The sequence below is a fragment of the Schistocerca piceifrons genome, unplaced genomic scaffold (assembly GCF_021461385.2).
Source record: "Schistocerca piceifrons isolate TAMUIC-IGC-003096 unplaced genomic scaffold, iqSchPice1.1 HiC_scaffold_1190, whole genome shotgun sequence".
Taxonomy (NCBI): Eukaryota; Metazoa; Arthropoda; class Insecta; order Orthoptera; family Acrididae; genus Schistocerca; species Schistocerca piceifrons.
Window position 1 is genome coordinate 1 of NW_025727005.1, and position 18564 is coordinate 18564.

The window sequence follows — 18564 nt, forward strand, 5'->3', positions numbered from 1 at the left end:
GTAGTTTGCGCAGTGCAATGGAGACGCGGAAAGTTGTTGTGGCCCAGTCTTTTGCAGTTGGACGACAAGAGTGGTACACAGTAGTAAAGTGCGAGGCAGTGAGTTGGCATGAACAGTCGAGTGCACAATGGGTCTTCAGATGTGCTTGTTACCTCAGGTGCTGTGTGATTGTCGACATGGAGTGAAAACGGAGCAACTTGTGACTGTCCCTTCAATTTAAGACGTTAAAAACGGACGGAATTTGCAGTCGTAATACCAGAGCATCGAAACTACTTGGAACTCTTGCGTATGTGAACGTGTCCGCGCCTTTGTACTCTGGTCCCTTCACCCCTGCAAACCAACCAACCATCGTGTCCGTGCACATAAGAGTAGCAAAGAACGGAGAACAGCGCAGCTTGGTTGTGCTTGGGGGCGTAGCTCAGTTGGTAGAGCGTTCGCTTTGCATGTGAAAGGTCCCGGGTTCAAGCCCCGGCGCCTCCATGTTTTGTGGTCAGTGCGTGGTAAGTGTTGGTCGCGGCGAGCCTAAAGGCACGCAAGATGTTGCAAAGCCAGCGTCACAGACTCGTATACTGACGTAAGGAGAGCAAGACGTAAATGTGAGGACCGGCTGTTGTCGAGGTGTCATCGAGTGCAAATCTGCCTTAGGTATAACGGCCTAACCTCAATGAAGTCTAGAGAGTGGACAACACGTTCGTCTACCTCAGAGCGTTGGCCGAACGCTATTTTCGACGTCGTGCGTGCCACTTTGATTTTGGCCAACTACGATTCGATACAGAATGCAGGAAACCTGAAAGACACCCTCACGGACACATTGAGAGTAGTGTTTGTCAGCGGAATAATGGGAGTGCAAGGGTCTGTGTCATTGATATGGCTGTATGTAGGGCGGTTCGTCAGCAGGGGGCGTAGCTCAGATGGTAGAGCGCTCGCTTAGCATGCGAGAGGTACTGGGATCGATACCCAGCGCCTCCAGAATTTTTAACACCCCAACATGCGCACACTGCCATGCAAGTGGAATAATTCACAGCCAGAAAATGTGTCAAGGCAGATACGAGCCAACGATTAGCAGCCACAATTGGCAAGCGTGCTGTAATGCGCACGAAGCACCCTCCTCCCACCACTACACATAATTTAGAAACAGTACAAGTGTTCCCATAAGATTCTCAAACCTATGTCGCAAAGATCAGCCTTGCGCCGAATTCACAAAAATCCCACTGCACATTCCAATTCTTGACGTGCAGTCGGCTGCTACTGGTGTTGCTAGTTGTGACTGCTGATGACAGATGCCGTAGCAATCAATTCATGGAGTGACTTGTATGTTTTGCGATACTCTGTCTCTGACAAGCAAGCAGAGGTGACATAGGCGCGAACACAGGAAGCTTGCAGCCCCTCGCTGCCTGCAGACACCGAACAGCCACACTAGGAGGGCGGCCTAAGTCGTAGGCGAAATGTGCTCATTCGCTTGTGTGCGACGTCAAGCTCTAAATAAGGCTGTCACTAGCGTGAGCGTTGCGTGAGCGTCGTGTAAAGTCGGAAAAGTCGTCTGCGTGGGTGAGTGCCATGTTTGGGGAGCGTTTCGTAGTTTGCGCAGTGCAATGGAGACGCGGAAAGTTGTTGTGGCCCAGTCTTTGCAGTTGGACGACAAGAGTGGTACACAGTAGTAAAGTGCGAGGCAGTGAGTTGGCATGAACAGTCGAGTGCACAATGGGTCTTCAGATGTGCTTGTTACCTCAGGTGCTGTGTGATTGTCGACATGGAGTGAAAACGGAGCAACTTGTGACTGTCCCTTCAATTTAAGACGTTAAAAAACGGACGGAATTTGCAGTCGTAATACCAGAGCATCGAAACTACTTGGAACTCTTGCGTATGTGAACGTGTCCGCGCCTTTGTACTCTGGTCCCTTCACCCCTGCAAACCAACCAACCATCGTGTCCGTGCACATAAGAGTAGCAAAGAACGGAGAACAGCGCAGCTTGGTTGTGCTTGGGGGCGTAGCTCAGTTGGTAGAGCGTTCGCTTTGCATGTGAAAGGTCCCGGGTTCAAGCCCCGGCGCCTCCATGTTTTGTGGTCAGTGCGTGGTAAGTGTTGGTCGCGGCGAGCCTAAAGGCACGCAAGATGTTGCAAAGCCAGCGTCACAGACTCGTATACTGACGTAAGGAGAGCAAGACGTAAATGTGAGGACCGGCTGTTGTCGAGGTGTCATCGAGTGCAAATCTGCCTTAGGTATAACGGCCTAACCTCAATGAAGTCTAGAGAGTGGACAACACGTTCGTCTACCTCAGAGCGTTGGCCGAACGCTATTTTCGACGTCGTGCGTGCCACTTTGATTTTGGCCAACTACGATTCGATACAGAATGCAGGAAACCTGAAAGACACCCTCACGGACACATTGAGAGTAGTGTTTGTCAGCGGAATAATGGGAGTGCAAGGGTCTGTGTCATTGATATGGCTGTATGTAGGGCGGTTCGTCAGCAGGGGGCGTAGCTCAGATGGTAGAGCGCTCGCTTAGCATGCGAGAGGTACTGGGATCGATACCCAGCGCCTCCAGAATTTTTAACACCCCAACATGCGCACACTGCCATGCAAGTGGAATAATTCACAGCCAGAAAATGTGTCAAGGCAGATACGAGCCAACGATTAGCAGCCACAATTGGCAAGCGTGCTGTAATGCGCACGAAGCACCCTCCTCCCACCACTACACATAATTTAGAAACAGTACAAGTGTTCCCATAAGATTCTCAAACCTATGTCGCAAAGATCAGCCTTGCGCCGAATTCACAAAAATCCCACTGCACATTCCAATTCTTGACGTGCAGTCGGCTGCTACTGGTGTTGCTAGTTGTGACTGCTGATGACAGATGCCGTAGCAATCAATTCATGGAGTGACTTGTATGTTTTGCGATACTCTGTCTCTGACAAGCAAGCAGAGGTGACATAGGCGCGAACACAGGAAGCTTGCAGCCCCTCGCTGCCTGCAGACACCGAACAGCCACACTAGGAGGGCGGCCTAAGTCGTAGGCGAAATGTGCTCATTCGCTTGTGTGCGACGTCAAGCTCTAAATAAGGCTGTCACTAGCGTGAGCGTTGCGTGAGCGTCGTGTAAAGTCGGAAAAGTCGTCTGCGTGGGTGAGTGCCATGTTTGGGGAGCGTTTCGTAGTTTGCGCAGTGCAATGGAGACGCGGAAAGTTGTTGTGGCCCAGTCTTTTGCAGTTGGACGACAAGAGTGGTACACAGTAGTAAAGTGCGAGGCAGTGAGTTGGCATGAACAGTCGAGTGCACAATGGGTCTTCAGATGTGCTTGTTACCTCAGGTGCTGTGTGATTGTCGACATGGAGTGAAAACGGAGCAACTTGTGACTGTCCCTTCAATTTAAGACGTTAAAAACGGACGGAATTTGCAGTCGTAATACCAGAGCATCGAAACTACTTGGAACTCTTGCGTATGTGAACGTGTCCGCGCCTTTGTACTCTGGTCCCTTCACCCCTGCAAACCAACCAACCATCGTGTCCGTGCACATAAGAGTAGCAAAGAACGGAGAACAGCGCAGCTTGGTTGTGCTTGGGGGCGTAGCTCAGTTGGTAGAGCGTTCGCTTTGCATGTGAAAGGTCCCGGGTTCAAGCCCCGGCGCCTCCATGTTTTGTGGTCAGTGCGTGGTAAGTGGTTGGTCGCGGCGAGCCTAAAGGCACGCAAGATGTTGCAAAGCCAGCGTCACAGACTCGTATACTGACGTAAGGAGAGCAAGACGTAAATGTGAGGACCGGCTGTTGTCGAGGTGTCATCGAGTGCAAATCTGCCTTAGGTATAACGGCCTAACCTCAATGAAGTCTAGAGAGTGGACAACACGTTCGTCTACCTCAGAGCGTTGGCCGAACGCTATTTTCGACGTCGTGCGTGCCACTTTGATTTTGGCCAACTACGATTCGATACAGAATGCAGGAAACCTGAAAGACACCCTCACGGACACATTGAGAGTAGTGTTTGTCAGCGGAATAATGGGAGTGCAAGGGTCTGTGTCATTGATATGGCTGTATGTAGCGCGGTTCGTCAGCAGGGGGCGTAGCTCAGATGGTAGAGCGCTCGCTTAGCATGCGAGAGGTACTGGGATCGATACCCAGCGCCTCCAGAATTTTTAACACCCCAACATGCGCACACTGCCATGCAAGTGGAATAATTCACAGCCAGAAAATGTGTCAAGGCAGATACGAGCCAACGATTAGCAGCCACAATTGGCAAGCGTGCTGTAATGCGCACGAAGCACCCTCCTCCCACCACTACACATAATTTAGAAACAGTACAAGTGTTCCCATAAGATTCTCAAACCTATGTCGCAAAGATCAGCCTTGCGCCGAATTCACAAAAATCCCACTGCACATTCCAATTCTTGACGTGCAGTCGGCTGCTACTGGTGTTGCTAGTTGTGACTGCTGATGACAGATGCCGTAGCAATCAATTCATGGAGTGACTTGTATGTTTTGCGATACTCTGTCTCTGACAAGCAAGCAGAGGTGACATAGGCGCGAACACAGGAAGCTTGCAGCCCCTCGCTGCCTGCAGACACCGAACAGCCACACTAGGAGGGCGGCCTAAGTCGTAGGCGAAATGTGCTCATTCGCTTGTGTGCGACGTCAAGCTCTAAATAAGGCTGTCACTAGCGTGAGCGTTGCGTGAGCGTCGTGTAAAGTCGGAAAAGTCGTCTGCGTGGGTGAGTGCCATGTTTGGGGAGCGTTTCGTAGTTTGCGCAGTGCAATGGAGACGCGGAAAGTTGTTGTGGCCCAGTCTTTTGCAGTTGGACGACAAGAGTGGTACACAGTAGTAAAGTGCGAGGCAGTGAGTTGGCATGAACAGTCGAGTGCACAATGGGTCTTCAGATGTGCTTGTTACCTCAGGTGCTGTGTGATTGTCGACATGGAGTGAAAACGGAGCAACTTGTGACTGTCCCTTCAATTTAAGACGTTAAAAACGGACGGAATTTGCAGTCGTAATACCAGAGCATCGAAACTACTTGGAACTCTTGCGTATGTGAACGTGTCCGCGCCTTTGTACTCTGGTCCCTTCACCCCTGCAAACCAACCAACCATCGTGTCCGTGCACATAAGAGTAGCAAAGAACGGAGAACAGCGCAGCTTGGTTGTGCTTGGGGGCGTAGCTCAGTTGGTAGAGCGTTCGCTTTGCATGTGAAAGGTCCCGGGTTCAAGCCCCGGCGCCTCCATGTTTTGTGGTCAGTGCGTGGTAAGTGTTGGTCGCGGCGAGCCTAAAGGCACGCAAGATGTTGCAAAGCCAGCGTCACAGACTCGTATACTGACGTAAGGAGAGCAAGACGTAAATGTGAGGACCGGCTGTTGTCGAGGTGTCATCGAGTGCAAATCTGCCTTAGGTATAACGGCCTAACCTCAATGAAGTCTAGAGAGTGGACAACACGTTCGTCTACCTCAGAGCGTTGGCCGAACGCTATTTTCGACGTCGTGCGTGCCACTTTGATTTTGGCCAACTACGATTCGATACAGAATGCAGGAAACCTGAAAGACACCCTCACGGACACATTGAGAGTAGTGTTTGTCAGCGGAATAATGGGAGTGCAAGGGTCTGTGTCATTGATATGGCTGTATGTAGGGCGGTTCGTCAGCAGGGGGCGTAGCTCAGATGGTAGAGCGCTCGCTTAGCATGCGAGAGGTACTGGGATCGATACCCAGCGCCTCCAGAATTTTTAACACCCCAACATGCGCACACTGCCATGCAAGTGGAATAATTCACAGCCAGAAAATGTGTCAAGGCAGATACGAGCCAACGATTAGCAGCCACAATTGGCAAGCGTGCTGTAATGCGCACGAAGCACCCTCCTCCCACCACTACACATAATTTAGAAACAGTACAAGTGTTCCCATAAGATTCTCAAACCTATGTCGCAAAGATCAGCCTTGCGCCGAATTCACAAAAATCCCACTGCACATTCCAATTCTTGACGTGCAGTCGGCTGCTACTGGTGTTGCTAGTTGTGACTGCTGATGACAGATGCCGTAGCAATCAATTCATGGAGTGACTTGTATGTTTTGCGATACTCTGTCTCTGACAAGCAAGCAGAGGTGACATAGGCGCGAACACAGGAAGCTTGCAGCCCCTCGCTGCCTGCAGACACCGAACAGCCACACTAGGAGGGCGGCCTAAGTCGTAGGCGAAATGTGCTCATTCGCTTGTGTGCGACGTCAAGCTCTAAATAAGGCTGTCACTAGCGTGAGCGTTGCGTGAGCGTCGTGTAAAGTCGGAAAAGTCGTCTGCGTGGGTGAGTGCCATGTTTGGGGAGCGTTTCGTAGTTTGCGCAGTGCAATGGAGACGCGGAAAGTTGTTGTGGCCCAGTCTTTTGCAGTTGGACGACAAGAGTGGTACACAGTAGTAAAGTGCGAGGCAGTGAGTTGGCATGAACAGTCGAGTGCACAATGGGTCTTCAGATGTGCTTGTTACCTCAGGTGCTGTGTGATTGTCGACATGGAGTGAAAACGGAGCAACTTGTGACTGTCCCTTCAATTTAAGACGTTAAAAACGGACGGAATTTGCAGTCGTAATACCAGAGCATCGAAACTACTTGGAACTCTTGCGTATGTGAACGTGTCCGCGCCTTTGTACTCTGGTCCCTTCACCCCTGCAAACCAACCAACCATCGTGTCCGTGCACATAAGAGTAGCAAAGAACGGAGAACAGCGCAGCTTGGTTGTGCTTGGGGGCGTAGCTCAGTTGGTAGAGCGTTCGCTTTGCATGTGAAAGGTCCCGGGTTCAAGCCCCGGCGCCTCCATGTTTTGTGGTCAGTGCGTGGTAAGTGTTGGTCGCGGCGAGCCTAAAGGCACGCAAGATGTTGCAAAGCCAGCGTCACAGACTCGTATACTGACGTAAGGAGAGCAAGACGTAAATGTGAGGACCGGCTGTTGTCGAGGTGTCATCGAGTGCAAATCTGCCTTAGGTATAACGGCCTAACCTCAATGAAGTCTAGAGAGTGGACAACACGTTCGTCTACCTCAGAGCGTTGGCCGAACGCTATTTTCGACGTCGTGCGTGCCACTTTGATTTTGGCCAACTACGATTCGATACAGAATGCAGGAAACCTGAAAGACACCCTCACGGACACATTGAGAGTAGTGTTTGTCAGCGGAATAATGGGAGTGCAAGGGTCTGTGTCATTGATATGGCTGTATGTAGGGCGGTTCGTCAGCAGGGGGCGTAGCTCAGATGGTAGAGCGCTCGCTTAGCATGCGAGAGGTACTGGGATCGATACCCAGCGCCTCCAGAATTTTTAACACCCCAACATGCGCACACTGCCATGCAAGTGGAATAATTCACAGCCAGAAAATGTGTCAAGGCAGATACGAGCCAACGATTAGCAGCCACAATTGGCAAGCGTGCTGTAATGCGCACGAAGCACCCTCCTCCCACCACTACACATAATTTAGAAACAGTACAAGTGTTCCCATAAGATTCTCAAACCTATGTCGCAAAGATCAGCCTTGCGCCGAATTCACAAAAATCCCACTGCACATTCCAATTCTTGACGTGCAGTCGGCTGCTACTGGTGTTGCTAGTTGTGACTGCTGATGACAGATGCCGTAGCAATCAATTCATGGAGTGACTTGTATGTTTTGCGATACTCTGTCTCTGACAAGCAAGCAGAGGTGACATAGGCGCGAACACAGGAAGCTTGCAGCCCCTCGCTGCCTGCAGACACCGAACAGCCACACTAGGAGGGCGGCCTAAGTCGTAGGCGAAATGTGCTCATTCGCTTGTGTGCGACGTCAAGCTCTAAATAAGGCTGTCACTAGCGTGAGCGTTGCGTGAGCGTCGTGTAAAGTCGGAAAAGTCGTCTGCGTGGGTGAGTGCCATGTTTGGGGAGCGTTTCGTAGTTTGCGCAGTGCAATGGAGACGCGGAAAGTTGTTGTGGCCCAGTCTTTTGCAGTTGGACGACAAGAGTGGTACACAGTAGTAAAGTGCGAGGCAGTGAGTTGGCATGAACAGTCGAGTGCACAATGGGTCTTCAGATGTGCTTGTTACCTCAGGTGCTGTGTGATTGTCGACATGGAGTGAAAACGGAGCAACTTGTGACTGTCCCTTCAATTTAAGACGTTAAAAACGGACGGAATTTGCAGTCGTAATACCAGAGCATCGAAACTACTTGGAACTCTTGCGTATGTGAACGTGTCCGCGCCTTTGTACTCTGGTCCCTTCACCCCTGCAAACCAACCAACCATCGTGTCCGTGCACATAAGAGTAGCAAAGAACGGAGAACAGCGCAGCTTGGTTGTGCTTGGGGGCGTAGCTCAGTTGGTAGAGCGTTCGCTTTGCATGTGAAAGGTCCCGGGTTCAAGCCCCGGCGCCTCCATGTTTTGTGGTCAGTGCGTGGTAAGTGTTGGTCGCGGCGAGCCTAAAGGCACGCAAGATGTTGCAAAGCCAGCGTCACAGACTCGTATACTGACGTAAGGAGAGCAAGACGTAAATGTGAGGACCGGCTGTTGTCGAGGTGTCATCGAGTGCAAATCTGCCTTAGGTATAACGGCCTAACCTCAATGAAGTCTAGAGAGTGGACAACACGTTCGTCTACCTCAGAGCGTTGGCCGAACGCTATTTTCGACGTCGTGCGTGCCACTTTGATTTTGGCCAACTACGATTCGATACAGAATGCAGGAAACCTGAAAGACACCCTCACGGACACATTGAGAGTAGTGTTTGTCAGCGGAATAATGGGAGTGCAAGGGTCTGTGTCATTGATATGGCTGTATGTAGCGCGGTTCGTCAGCAGGGGGCGTAGCTCAGATGGTAGAGCGCTCGCTTAGCATGCGAGAGGTACTGGGATCGATACCCAGCGCCTCCAGAATTTTTAACACCCCAACATGCGCACACTGCCATGCAAGTGGAATAATTCACAGCCAGAAAATGTGTCAAGGCAGATACGAGCCAACGATTAGCAGCCACAATTGGCAAGCGTGCTGTAATGCGCACGAAGCACCCTCCTCCCACCACTACACATAATTTAGAAACAGTACAAGTGTTCCCATAAGATTCTCAAACCTATGTCGCAAAGATCAGCCTTGCGCCGAATTCACAAAAATCCCACTGCACATTCCAATTCTTGACGTGCAGTCGGCTGCTACTGGTGTTGCTAGTTGTGACTGCTGATGACAGATGCCGTAGCAATCAATTCATGGAGTGACTTGTATGTTTTGCGATACTCTGTCTCTGACAAGCAAGCAGAGGTGACATAGGCGCGAACACAGGAAGCTTGCAGCCCCTCGCTGCCTGCAGACACCGAACAGCCACACTAGGAGGGCGGCCTAAGTCGTAGGCGAAATGTGCTCATTCGCTTGTGTGCGACGTCAAGCTCTAAATAAGGCTGTCACTAGCGTGAGCGTTGCGTGAGCGTCGTGTAAAGTCGGAAAAGTCGTCTGCGTGGGTGAGTGCCATGTTTGGGGAGCGTTTCGTAGTTTGCGCAGTGCAATGGAGACGCGGAAAGTTGTTGTGGCCCAGTCTTTTGCAGTTGGACGACAAGAGTGGTACACAGTAGTAAAGTGCGAGGCAGTGAGTTGGCATGAACAGTCGAGTGCACAATGGGTCTTCAGATGTGCTTGTTACCTCAGGTGCTGTGTGATTGTCGACATGGAGTGAAAACGGAGCAACTTGTGACTGTCCCTTCAATTTAAGACGTTAAAAACGGACGGAATTTGCAGTCGTAATACCAGAGCATCGAAACTACTTGGAACTCTTGCGTATGTGAACGTGTCCGCGCCTTTGTACTCTGGTCCCTTCACCCCTGCAAACCAACCAACCATCGTGTCCGTGCACATAAGAGTAGCAAAGAACGGAGAACAGCGCAGCTTGGTTGTGCTTGGGGGCGTAGCTCAGTTGGTAGAGCGTTCGCTTTGCATGTGAAAGGTCCCGGGTTCAAGCCCCGGCGCCTCCATGTTTTGTGGTCAGTGCGTGGTAAGTGTTGGTCGCGGCGAGCCTAAAGGCACGCAAGATGTTGCAAAGCCAGCGTCACAGACTCGTATACTGACGTAAGGAGAGCAAGACGTAAATGTGAGGACCGGCTGTTGTCGAGGTGTCATCGAGTGCAAATCTGCCTTAGGTATAACGGCCTAACCTCAATGAAGTCTAGAGAGTGGACAACACGTTCGTCTACCTCAGAGCGTTGGCCGAACGCTATTTTCGACGTCGTGCGTGCCACTTTGATTTTGGCCAACTACGATTCGATACAGAATGCAGGAAACCTGAAAGACACCCTCACGGACACATTGAGAGTAGTGTTTGTCAGCGGAATAATGGGAGTGCAAGGGTCTGTGTCATTGATATGGCTGTATGTAGGGCGGTTCGTCAGCAGGGGGCGTAGCTCAGATGGTAGAGCGCTCGCTTAGCATGCGAGAGGTACTGGGATCGATACCCAGCGCCTCCAGAATTTTTAACACCCCAACATGCGCACACTGCCATGCAAGTGGAATAATTCACAGCCAGAAAATGTGTCAAGGCAGATACGAGCCAACGATTAGCAGCCACAATTGGCAAGCGTGCTGTAATGCGCACGAAGCACCCTCCTCCCACCACTACACATAATTTAGAAACAGTACAAGTGTTCCCATAAGATTCTCAAACCTATGTCGCAAAGATCAGCCTTGCGCCGAATTCACAAAAATCCCACTGCACATTCCAATTCTTGACGTGCAGTCGGCTGCTACTGGTGTTGCTAGTTGTGACTGCTGATGACAGATGCCGTAGCAATCAATTCATGGAGTGACTTGTATGTTTTGCGATACTCTGTCTCTGACAAGCAAGCAGAGGTGACATAGGCGCGAACACAGGAAGCTTGCAGCCCCTCGCTGCCTGCAGACACCGAACAGCCACACTAGGAGGGCGGCCTAAGTCGTAGGCGAAATGTGCTCATTCGCTTGTGTGCGACGTCAAGCTCTAAATAAGGCTGTCACTAGCGTGAGCGTTGCGTGAGCGTCGTGTAAAGTCGGAAAAGTCGTCTGCGTGGGTGAGTGCCATGTTTGGGGAGCGTTTCGTAGTTTGCGCAGTGCAATGGAGACGCGGAAAGTTGTTGTGGCCCAGTCTTTTGCAGTTGGACGACAAGAGTGGTACACAGTAGTAAAGTGCGAGGCAGTGAGTTGGCATGAACAGTCGAGTGCACAATGGGTCTTCAGATGTGCTTGTTACCTCAGGTGCTGTGTGATTGTCGACATGGAGTGAAAACGGAGCAACTTGTGACTGTCCCTTCAATTTAAGACGTTAAAAACGGACGGAATTTGCAGTCGTAATACCAGAGCATCGAAACTACTTGGAACTCTTGCGTATGTGAACGTGTCCGCGCCTTTGTACTCTGGTCCCTTCACCCCTGCAAACCAACCAACCATCGTGTCCGTGCACATAAGAGTAGCAAAGAACGGAGAACAGCGCAGCTTGGTTGTGCTTGGGGGCGTAGCTCAGTTGGTAGAGCGTTCGCTTTGCATGTGAAAGGTCCCGGGTTCAAGCCCCGGCGCCTCCATGTTTTGTGGTCAGTGCGTGGTAAGTGTTGGTCGCGGCGAGCCTAAAGGCACGCAAGATGTTGCAAAGCCAGCGTCACAGACTCGTATACTGACGTAAGGAGAGCAAGACGTAAATGTGAGGACCGGCTGTTGTCGAGGTGTCATCGAGTGCAAATCTGCCTTAGGTATAACGGCCTAACCTCAATGAAGTCTAGAGAGTGGACAACACGTTCGTCTACCTCAGAGCGTTGGCCGAACGCTATTTTCGACGTCGTGCGTGCCACTTTGATTTTGGCCAACTACGATTCGATACAGAATGCAGGAAACCTGAAAGACACCCTCACGGACACATTGAGAGTAGTGTTTGTCAGCGGAATAATGGGAGTGCAAGGGTCTGTGTCATTGATATGGCTGTATGTAGCGCGGTTCGTCAGCAGGGGGCGTAGCTCAGATGGTAGAGCGCTCGCTTAGCATGCGAGAGGTACTGGGATCGATACCCAGCGCCTCCAGAATTTTTAACACCCCAACATGCGCACACTGCCATGCAAGTGGAATAATTCACAGCCAGAAAATGTGTCAAGGCAGATACGAGCCAACGATTAGCAGCCACAATTGGCAAGCGTGCTGTAATGCGCACGAAGCACCCTCCTCCCACCACTACACATAATTTAGAAACAGTACAAGTGTTCCCATAAGATTCTCAAACCTATGTCGCAAAGATCAGCCTTGCGCCGAATTCACAAAAATCCCACTGCACATTCCAATTCTTGACGTGCAGTCGGCTGCTACTGGTGTTGCTAGTTGTGACTGCTGATGACAGATGCCGTAGCAATCAATTCATGGAGTGACTTGTATGTTTTGCGATACTCTGTCTCTGACAAGCAAGCAGAGGTGACATAGGCGCGAACACAGGAAGCTTGCAGCCCCTCGCTGCCTGCAGACACCGAACAGCCACACTAGGAGGGCGGCCTAAGTCGTAGGCGAAATGTGCTCATTCGCTTGTGTGCGACGTCAAGCTCTAAATAAGGCTGTCACTAGCGTGAGCGTTGCGTGAGCGTCGTGTAAAGTCGGAAAAGTCGTCTGCGTGGGTGAGTGCCATGTTTGGGGAGCGTTTCGTAGTTTGCGCAGTGCAATGGAGACGCGGAAAGTTGTTGTGGCCCAGTCTTTTGCAGTTGGACGACAAGAGTGGTACACAGTAGTAAAGTGCGAGGCAGTGAGTTGGCATGAACAGTCGAGTGCACAATGGGTCTTCAGATGTGCTTGTTACCTCAGGTGCTGTGTGATTGTCGACATGGAGTGAAAACGGAGCAACTTGTGACTGTCCCTTCAATTTAAGACGTTAAAAACGGACGGAATTTGCAGTCGTAATACCAGAGCATCGAAACTACTTGGAACTCTTGCGTATGTGAACGTGTCCGCGCCTTTGTACTCTGGTCCCTTCACCCCTGCAAACCAACCAACCATCGTGTCCGTGCACATAAGAGTAGCAAAGAACGGAGAACAGCGCAGCTTGGTTGTGCTTGGGGGCGTAGCTCAGTTGGTAGAGCGTTCGCTTTGCATGTGAAAGGTCCCGGGTTCAAGCCCCGGCGCCTCCATGTTTTGTGGTCAGTGCGTGGTAAGTGTTGGTCGCGGCGAGCCTAAAGGCACGCAAGATGTTGCAAAGCCAGCGTCACAGACTCGTATACTGACGTAAGGAGAGCAAGACGTAAATGTGAGGACCGGCTGTTGTCGAGGTGTCATCGAGTGCAAATCTGCCTTAGGTATAACGGCCTAACCTCAATGAAGTCTAGAGAGTGGACAACACGTTCGTCTACCTCAGAGCGTTGGCCGAACGCTATTTTCGACGTCGTGCGTGCCACTTTGATTTTGGCCAACTACGATTCGATACAGAATGCAGGAAACCTGAAAGACACCCTCACGGACACATTGAGAGTAGTGTTTGTCAGCGGAATAATGGGAGTGCAAGGGTCTGTGTCATTGATATGGCTGTATGTAGGGCGGTTCGTCAGCAGGGGGCGTAGCTCAGATGGTAGAGCGCTCGCTTAGCATGCGAGAGGTACTGGGATCGATACCCAGCGCCTCCAGAATTTTTAACACCCCAACATGCGCACACTGCCATGCAAGTGGAATAATTCACAGCCAGAAAATGTGTCAAGGCAGATACGAGCCAACGATTAGCAGCCACAATTGGCAAGCGTGCTGTAATGCGCACGAAGCACCCTCCTCCCACCACTACACATAATTTAGAAACAGTACAAGTGTTCCCATAAGATTCTCAAACCTATGTCGCAAAGATCAGCCTTGCGCCGAATTCACAAAAATCCCACTGCACATTCCAATTCTTGACGTGCAGTCGGCTGCTACTGGTGTTGCTAGTTGTGACTGCTGATGACAGATGCCGTAGCAATCAATTCATGGAGTGACTTGTATGTTTTGCGATACTCTGTCTCTGACAAGCAAGCAGAGGTGACATAGGCGCGAACACAGGAAGCTTGCAGCCCCTCGCTGCCTGCAGACACCGAACAGCCACACTAGGAGGGCGGCCTAAGTCGTAGGCGAAATGTGCTCATTCGCTTGTGTGCGACGTCAAGCTCTAAATAAGGCTGTCACTAGCGTGAGCGTTGCGTGAGCGTCGTGTAAAGTCGGAAAAGTCGTCTGCGTGGGTGAGTGCCATGTTTGGGGAGCGTTTCGTAGTTTGCGCAGTGCAATGGAGACGCGGAAAGTTGTTGTGGCCCAGTCTTTTGCAGTTGGACGACAAGAGTGGTACACAGTAGTAAAGTGCGAGGCAGTGAGTTGGCATGAACAGTCGAGTGCACAATGGGTCTTCAGATGTGCTTGTTACCTCAGGTGCTGTGTGATTGTCGACATGGAGTGAAAACGGAGCAACTTGTGACTGTCCCTTCAATTTAAGACGTTAAAAACGGACGGAATTTGCAGTCGTAATACCAGAGCATCGAAACTACTTGGAACTCTTGCGTATGTGAACGTGTCCGCGCCTTTGTACTCTGGTCCCTTCACCCCTGCAAACCAACCAACCATCGTGTCCGTGCACATAAGAGTAGCAAAGAACGGAGAACAGCGCAGCTTGGTTGTGCTTGGGGGCGTAGCTCAGTTGGTAGAGCGTTCGCTTTGCATGTGAAAGGTCCCGGGTTCAAGCCCCGGCGCCTCCATGTTTTGTGGTCAGTGCGTGGTAAGTGTTGGTCGCGGCGAGCCTAAAGGCACGCAAGATGTTGCAAAGCCAGCGTCACAGACTCGTATACTGACGTAAGGAGAGCAAGACGTAAATGTGAGGACCGGCTGTTGTCGAGGTGTCATCGAGTGCAAATCTGCCTTAGGTATAACGGCCTAACCTCAATGAAGTCTAGAGAGTGGACAACACGTTCGTCTACCTCAGAGCGTTGGCCGAACGCTATTTTCGACGTCGTGCGTGCCACTTTGATTTTGGCCAACTACGATTCGATACAGAATGCAGGAAACCTGAAAGACACCCTCACGGACACATTGAGAGTAGTGTTTGTCAGCGGAATAATGGGAGTGCAAGGGTCTGTGTCATTGATATGGCTGTATGTAGGGCGGTTCGTCAGCAGGGGGCGTAGCTCAGATGGTAGAGCGCTCGCTTAGCATGCGAGAGGTACTGGGATCGATACCCAGCGCCTCCAGAATTTTTAACACCCCAACATGCGCACACTGCCATGCAAGTGGAATAATTCACAGCCAGAAAATGTGTCAAGGCAGATACGAGCCAACGATTAGCAGCCACAATTGGCAAGCGTGCTGTAATGCGCACGAAGCACCCTCCTCCCACCACTACACATAATTTAGAAACAGTACAAGTGTTCCCATAAGATTCTCAAACCTATGTCGCAAAGATCAGCCTTGCGCCGAATTCACAAAAATCCCACTGCACATTCCAATTCTTGACGTGCAGTCGGCTGCTACTGGTGTTGCTAGTTGTGACTGCTGATGACAGATGCCGTAGCAATCAATTCATGGAGTGACTTGTATGTTTTGCGATACTCTGTCTCTGACAAGCAAGCAGAGGTGACATAGGCGCGAACACAGGAAGCTTGCAGCCCCTCGCTGCCTGCAGACACCGAACAGCCACACTAGGAGGGCGGCCTAAGTCGTAGGCGAAATGTGCTCATTCGCTTGTGTGCGACGTCAAGCTCTAAATAAGGCTGTCACTAGCGTGAGCGTTGCGTGAGCGTCGTGTAAAGTCGGAAAAGTCGTCTGCGTGGGTGAGTGCCATGTTTGGGGAGCGTTTCGTAGTTTGCGCAGTGCAATGGAGACGCGGAAAGTTGTTGTGGCCCAGTCTTTTGCAGTTGGACGACAAGAGTGGTACACAGTAGTAAAGTGCGAGGCAGTGAGTTGGCATGAACAGTCGAGTGCACAATGGGTCTTCAGATGTGCTTGTTACCTCAGGTGCTGTGTGATTGTCGACATGGAGTGAAAACGGAGCAACTTGTGACTGTCCCTTCAATTTAAGACGTTAAAAACGGACGGAATTTGCAGTCGTAATACCAGAGCATCGAAACTACTTGGAACTCTTGCGTATGTGAACGTGTCCGCGCCTTTGTACTCTGGTCCCTTCACCCCTGCAAACCAACCAACCATCGTGTCCGTGCACATAAGAGTAGCAAAGAACGGAGAACAGCGCAGCTTGGTTGTGCTTGGGGGCGTAGCTCAGTTGGTAGAGCGTTCGCTTTGCATGTGAAAGGTCCCGGGTTCAAGCCCCGGCGCCTCCATGTTTTGTGGTCAGTGCGTGGTAAGTGTTGGTCGCGGCGAGCCTAAAGGCACGCAAGATGTTGCAAAGCCAGCGTCACAGACTCGTATACTGACGTAAGGAGAGCAAGACGTAAATGTGAGGACCGGCTGTTGTCGAGGTGTCATCGAGTGCAAATCTGCCTTAGGTATAACGGCCTAACCTCAATGAAGTCTAGAGAGTGGACAACACGTTCGTCTACCTCAGAGCGTTGGCCGAACGCTATTTTCGACGTCGTGCGTGCCACTTTGATTTTGGCCAACTACGATTCGATACAGAATGCAGGAAACCTGAAAGACACCCTCACGGACACATTGAGAGTAGTGTTTGTCAGCGGAATAATGGGAGTGCAAGGGTCTGTGTCATTGATATGGCTGTATGTAGCGCGGTTCGTCAGCAGGGGGCGTAGCTCAGATGGTAGAGCGCTCGCTTAGCATGCGAGAGGTACTGGGATCGATACCCAGCGCCTCCAGAATTTTTAACACCCCAACATGCGCACACTGCCATGCAAGTGGAATAATTCACAGCCAGAAAATGTGTCAAGGCAGATACGAGCCAACGATTAGCAGCCACAATTGGCAAGCGTGCTGTAATGCGCACGAAGCACCCTCCTCCCACCACTACACATAATTTAGAAACAGTACAAGTGTTCCCATAAGATTCTCAAACCTATGTCGCAAAGATCAGCCTTGCGCCGAATTCACAAAAATCCCACTGCACATTCCAATTCTTGACGTGCAGTCGGCTGCTACTGGTGTTGCTAGTTGTGACTGCTGATGACAGATGCCGTAGCAATCAATTCATGGAGTGACTTGTATGTTTTGCGATACTCTGTCTCTGACAAGCAAGCAGAGGTGACATAGGCGCGAACACAGGAAGCTTGCAGCCCCTCGCTGCCTGCAGACACCGAACAGCCACACTAGGAGGGCGGCCTAAGTCGTAGGCGAAATGTGCTCATTCGCTTGTGTGCGACGTCAAGCTCTAAATAAGGCTGTCACTAGCGTGAGCGTTGCGTGAGCGTCGTGTAAAGTCGGAAAAGTCGTCTGCGTGGGTGAGTGCCATGTTTGGGGAGCGTTTCGTAGTTTGCGCAGTGCAATGGAGACGCGGAAAGTTGTTGTGGCCCAGTCTTTTGCAGTTGGACGACAAGAGTGGTACACAGTAGTAAAGTGCGAGGCAGTGAGTTGGCATGAACAGTCGAGTGCACAATGGGTCTTCAGATGTGCTTGTTACCTCAGGTGCTGTGTGATTGTCGACATGGAGTGAAAACGGAGCAACTTGTGACTGTCCCTTCAATTTAAGACGTTAAAAACGGACGGAATTTGCAGTCGTAATACCAGAGCATCGAAACTACTTGGAACTCTTGCGTATGTGAACGTGTCCGCGCCTTTGTACTCTGGTCCCTTCACCCCTGCAAACCAACCAACCATCGTGTCCGTGCACATAAGAGTAGCAAAGAACGGAGAACAGCGCAGCTTGGTTGTGCTTGGGGGCGTAGCTCAGTTGGTAGAGCGTTCGCTTTGCATGTGAAAGGTCCCGGGTTCAAGCCCCGGCGCCTCCATGTTTTGTGGTCAGTGCGTGGTAAGTGTTGGTCGCGGCGAGCCTAAAGGCACGCAAGATGTTGCAAAGCCAGCGTCACAGACTCGTATACTGACGTAAGGAGAGCAAGACGTAAATGTGAGGACCGGCTGTTGTCGAGGTGTCATCGAGTGCAAATCTGCCTTAGGTATAACGGCCTAACCTCAATGAAGTCTAGAGAGTGGACAACACGTTCGTCTACCTCAGAGCGTTGGCCGAACGCTATTTTCGACGTCGTGCGTGCCACTTTGATTTTGGCCAACTACGATTCGATACAGAATGCAGGAAACCTGAAAGACACCCTCACGGACACATTGAGAGTAGTGTTTGTCAGCGGAATAATGGGAGTGCAAGGGTCTGTGTCATTGATATGGCTGTATGTAGGGCGGTTCGTCAGCAGGGGGCGTAGCTCAGATGGTAGAGCGCTCGCTTAGCATGCGAGAGGTACTGGGATCGATACCCAGCGCCTCCAGAATTTTTAACACCCCAACATGCGCACACTGCCATGCAAGTGGAATAATTCACAGCCAGAAAATGTGTCAAGGCAGATACGAGCCAACGATTAGCAGCCACAATTGGCAAGCGTGCTGTAATGCGCACGAAGCACCCTCCTCCCACCACTACACATAATTTAGAAACAGTACAAGTGTTCCCATAAGATTCTCAAACCTATGTCGCAAAGATCAGCCTTGCGCCGAATTCACAAAAATCCCACTGCACATTCCAATTCTTGACGTGCAG

The 18564-nt window shown here is 51.0% G+C and overlaps 24 non-coding genes across 24 annotated transcripts; all 24 read left to right on the top strand.

Moving 5' to 3' along the window:
* Positions 1 to 407: 407 nt before the first annotated feature.
* Trnaa-ugc lies at positions 408 to 480 on the top strand. Its single transcript has one exon. It is a non-coding gene; the product is annotated as a tRNA-Ala (tRNA).
* A 416-nt stretch (positions 481 to 896) lies between these two features.
* On the top strand, positions 897 to 969 carry Trnaa-agc. The gene has a single exon. It is a non-coding gene; the product is annotated as a tRNA-Ala (tRNA).
* A 1013-nt stretch (positions 970 to 1982) lies between these two features.
* Trnaa-ugc lies at positions 1983 to 2055 on the top strand. The gene has a single exon. It is a non-coding gene; the product is annotated as a tRNA-Ala (tRNA).
* Positions 2056 to 2471: 416 nt separating this feature from the next.
* Trnaa-agc lies at positions 2472 to 2544 on the top strand. The gene has a single exon. It is a non-coding gene; the product is annotated as a tRNA-Ala (tRNA).
* A 1013-nt stretch (positions 2545 to 3557) lies between these two features.
* On the top strand, positions 3558 to 3630 carry Trnaa-ugc. The gene has a single exon. It is a non-coding gene; the product is annotated as a tRNA-Ala (tRNA).
* A 417-nt stretch (positions 3631 to 4047) lies between these two features.
* Positions 4048 to 4120, top strand: Trnaa-agc. Its single transcript has one exon. It is a non-coding gene; the product is annotated as a tRNA-Ala (tRNA).
* A 1013-nt stretch (positions 4121 to 5133) lies between these two features.
* Trnaa-ugc lies at positions 5134 to 5206 on the top strand. The gene has a single exon. It is a non-coding gene; the product is annotated as a tRNA-Ala (tRNA).
* Positions 5207 to 5622: 416 nt separating this feature from the next.
* On the top strand, positions 5623 to 5695 carry Trnaa-agc. Its single transcript has one exon. It is a non-coding gene; the product is annotated as a tRNA-Ala (tRNA).
* A 1013-nt stretch (positions 5696 to 6708) lies between these two features.
* Positions 6709 to 6781, top strand: Trnaa-ugc. The gene has a single exon. It is a non-coding gene; the product is annotated as a tRNA-Ala (tRNA).
* A 416-nt stretch (positions 6782 to 7197) lies between these two features.
* On the top strand, positions 7198 to 7270 carry Trnaa-agc. Its single transcript has one exon. It is a non-coding gene; the product is annotated as a tRNA-Ala (tRNA).
* Positions 7271 to 8283: 1013 nt separating this feature from the next.
* Trnaa-ugc lies at positions 8284 to 8356 on the top strand. Its single transcript has one exon. It is a non-coding gene; the product is annotated as a tRNA-Ala (tRNA).
* Positions 8357 to 8772: 416 nt separating this feature from the next.
* On the top strand, positions 8773 to 8845 carry Trnaa-agc. Its single transcript has one exon. It is a non-coding gene; the product is annotated as a tRNA-Ala (tRNA).
* Positions 8846 to 9858: 1013 nt separating this feature from the next.
* Trnaa-ugc lies at positions 9859 to 9931 on the top strand. Its single transcript has one exon. It is a non-coding gene; the product is annotated as a tRNA-Ala (tRNA).
* A 416-nt stretch (positions 9932 to 10347) lies between these two features.
* Trnaa-agc lies at positions 10348 to 10420 on the top strand. Its single transcript has one exon. It is a non-coding gene; the product is annotated as a tRNA-Ala (tRNA).
* A 1013-nt stretch (positions 10421 to 11433) lies between these two features.
* On the top strand, positions 11434 to 11506 carry Trnaa-ugc. Its single transcript has one exon. It is a non-coding gene; the product is annotated as a tRNA-Ala (tRNA).
* Positions 11507 to 11922: 416 nt separating this feature from the next.
* On the top strand, positions 11923 to 11995 carry Trnaa-agc. The gene has a single exon. It is a non-coding gene; the product is annotated as a tRNA-Ala (tRNA).
* Positions 11996 to 13008: 1013 nt separating this feature from the next.
* On the top strand, positions 13009 to 13081 carry Trnaa-ugc. Its single transcript has one exon. It is a non-coding gene; the product is annotated as a tRNA-Ala (tRNA).
* A 416-nt stretch (positions 13082 to 13497) lies between these two features.
* On the top strand, positions 13498 to 13570 carry Trnaa-agc. The gene has a single exon. It is a non-coding gene; the product is annotated as a tRNA-Ala (tRNA).
* A 1013-nt stretch (positions 13571 to 14583) lies between these two features.
* Trnaa-ugc lies at positions 14584 to 14656 on the top strand. Its single transcript has one exon. It is a non-coding gene; the product is annotated as a tRNA-Ala (tRNA).
* Positions 14657 to 15072: 416 nt separating this feature from the next.
* Trnaa-agc lies at positions 15073 to 15145 on the top strand. Its single transcript has one exon. It is a non-coding gene; the product is annotated as a tRNA-Ala (tRNA).
* A 1013-nt stretch (positions 15146 to 16158) lies between these two features.
* Positions 16159 to 16231, top strand: Trnaa-ugc. The gene has a single exon. It is a non-coding gene; the product is annotated as a tRNA-Ala (tRNA).
* A 416-nt stretch (positions 16232 to 16647) lies between these two features.
* Positions 16648 to 16720, top strand: Trnaa-agc. The gene has a single exon. It is a non-coding gene; the product is annotated as a tRNA-Ala (tRNA).
* A 1013-nt stretch (positions 16721 to 17733) lies between these two features.
* Trnaa-ugc lies at positions 17734 to 17806 on the top strand. Its single transcript has one exon. It is a non-coding gene; the product is annotated as a tRNA-Ala (tRNA).
* A 416-nt stretch (positions 17807 to 18222) lies between these two features.
* Positions 18223 to 18295, top strand: Trnaa-agc. Its single transcript has one exon. It is a non-coding gene; the product is annotated as a tRNA-Ala (tRNA).
* The last annotated feature ends 269 nt before the right edge of the window (positions 18296 to 18564 follow it).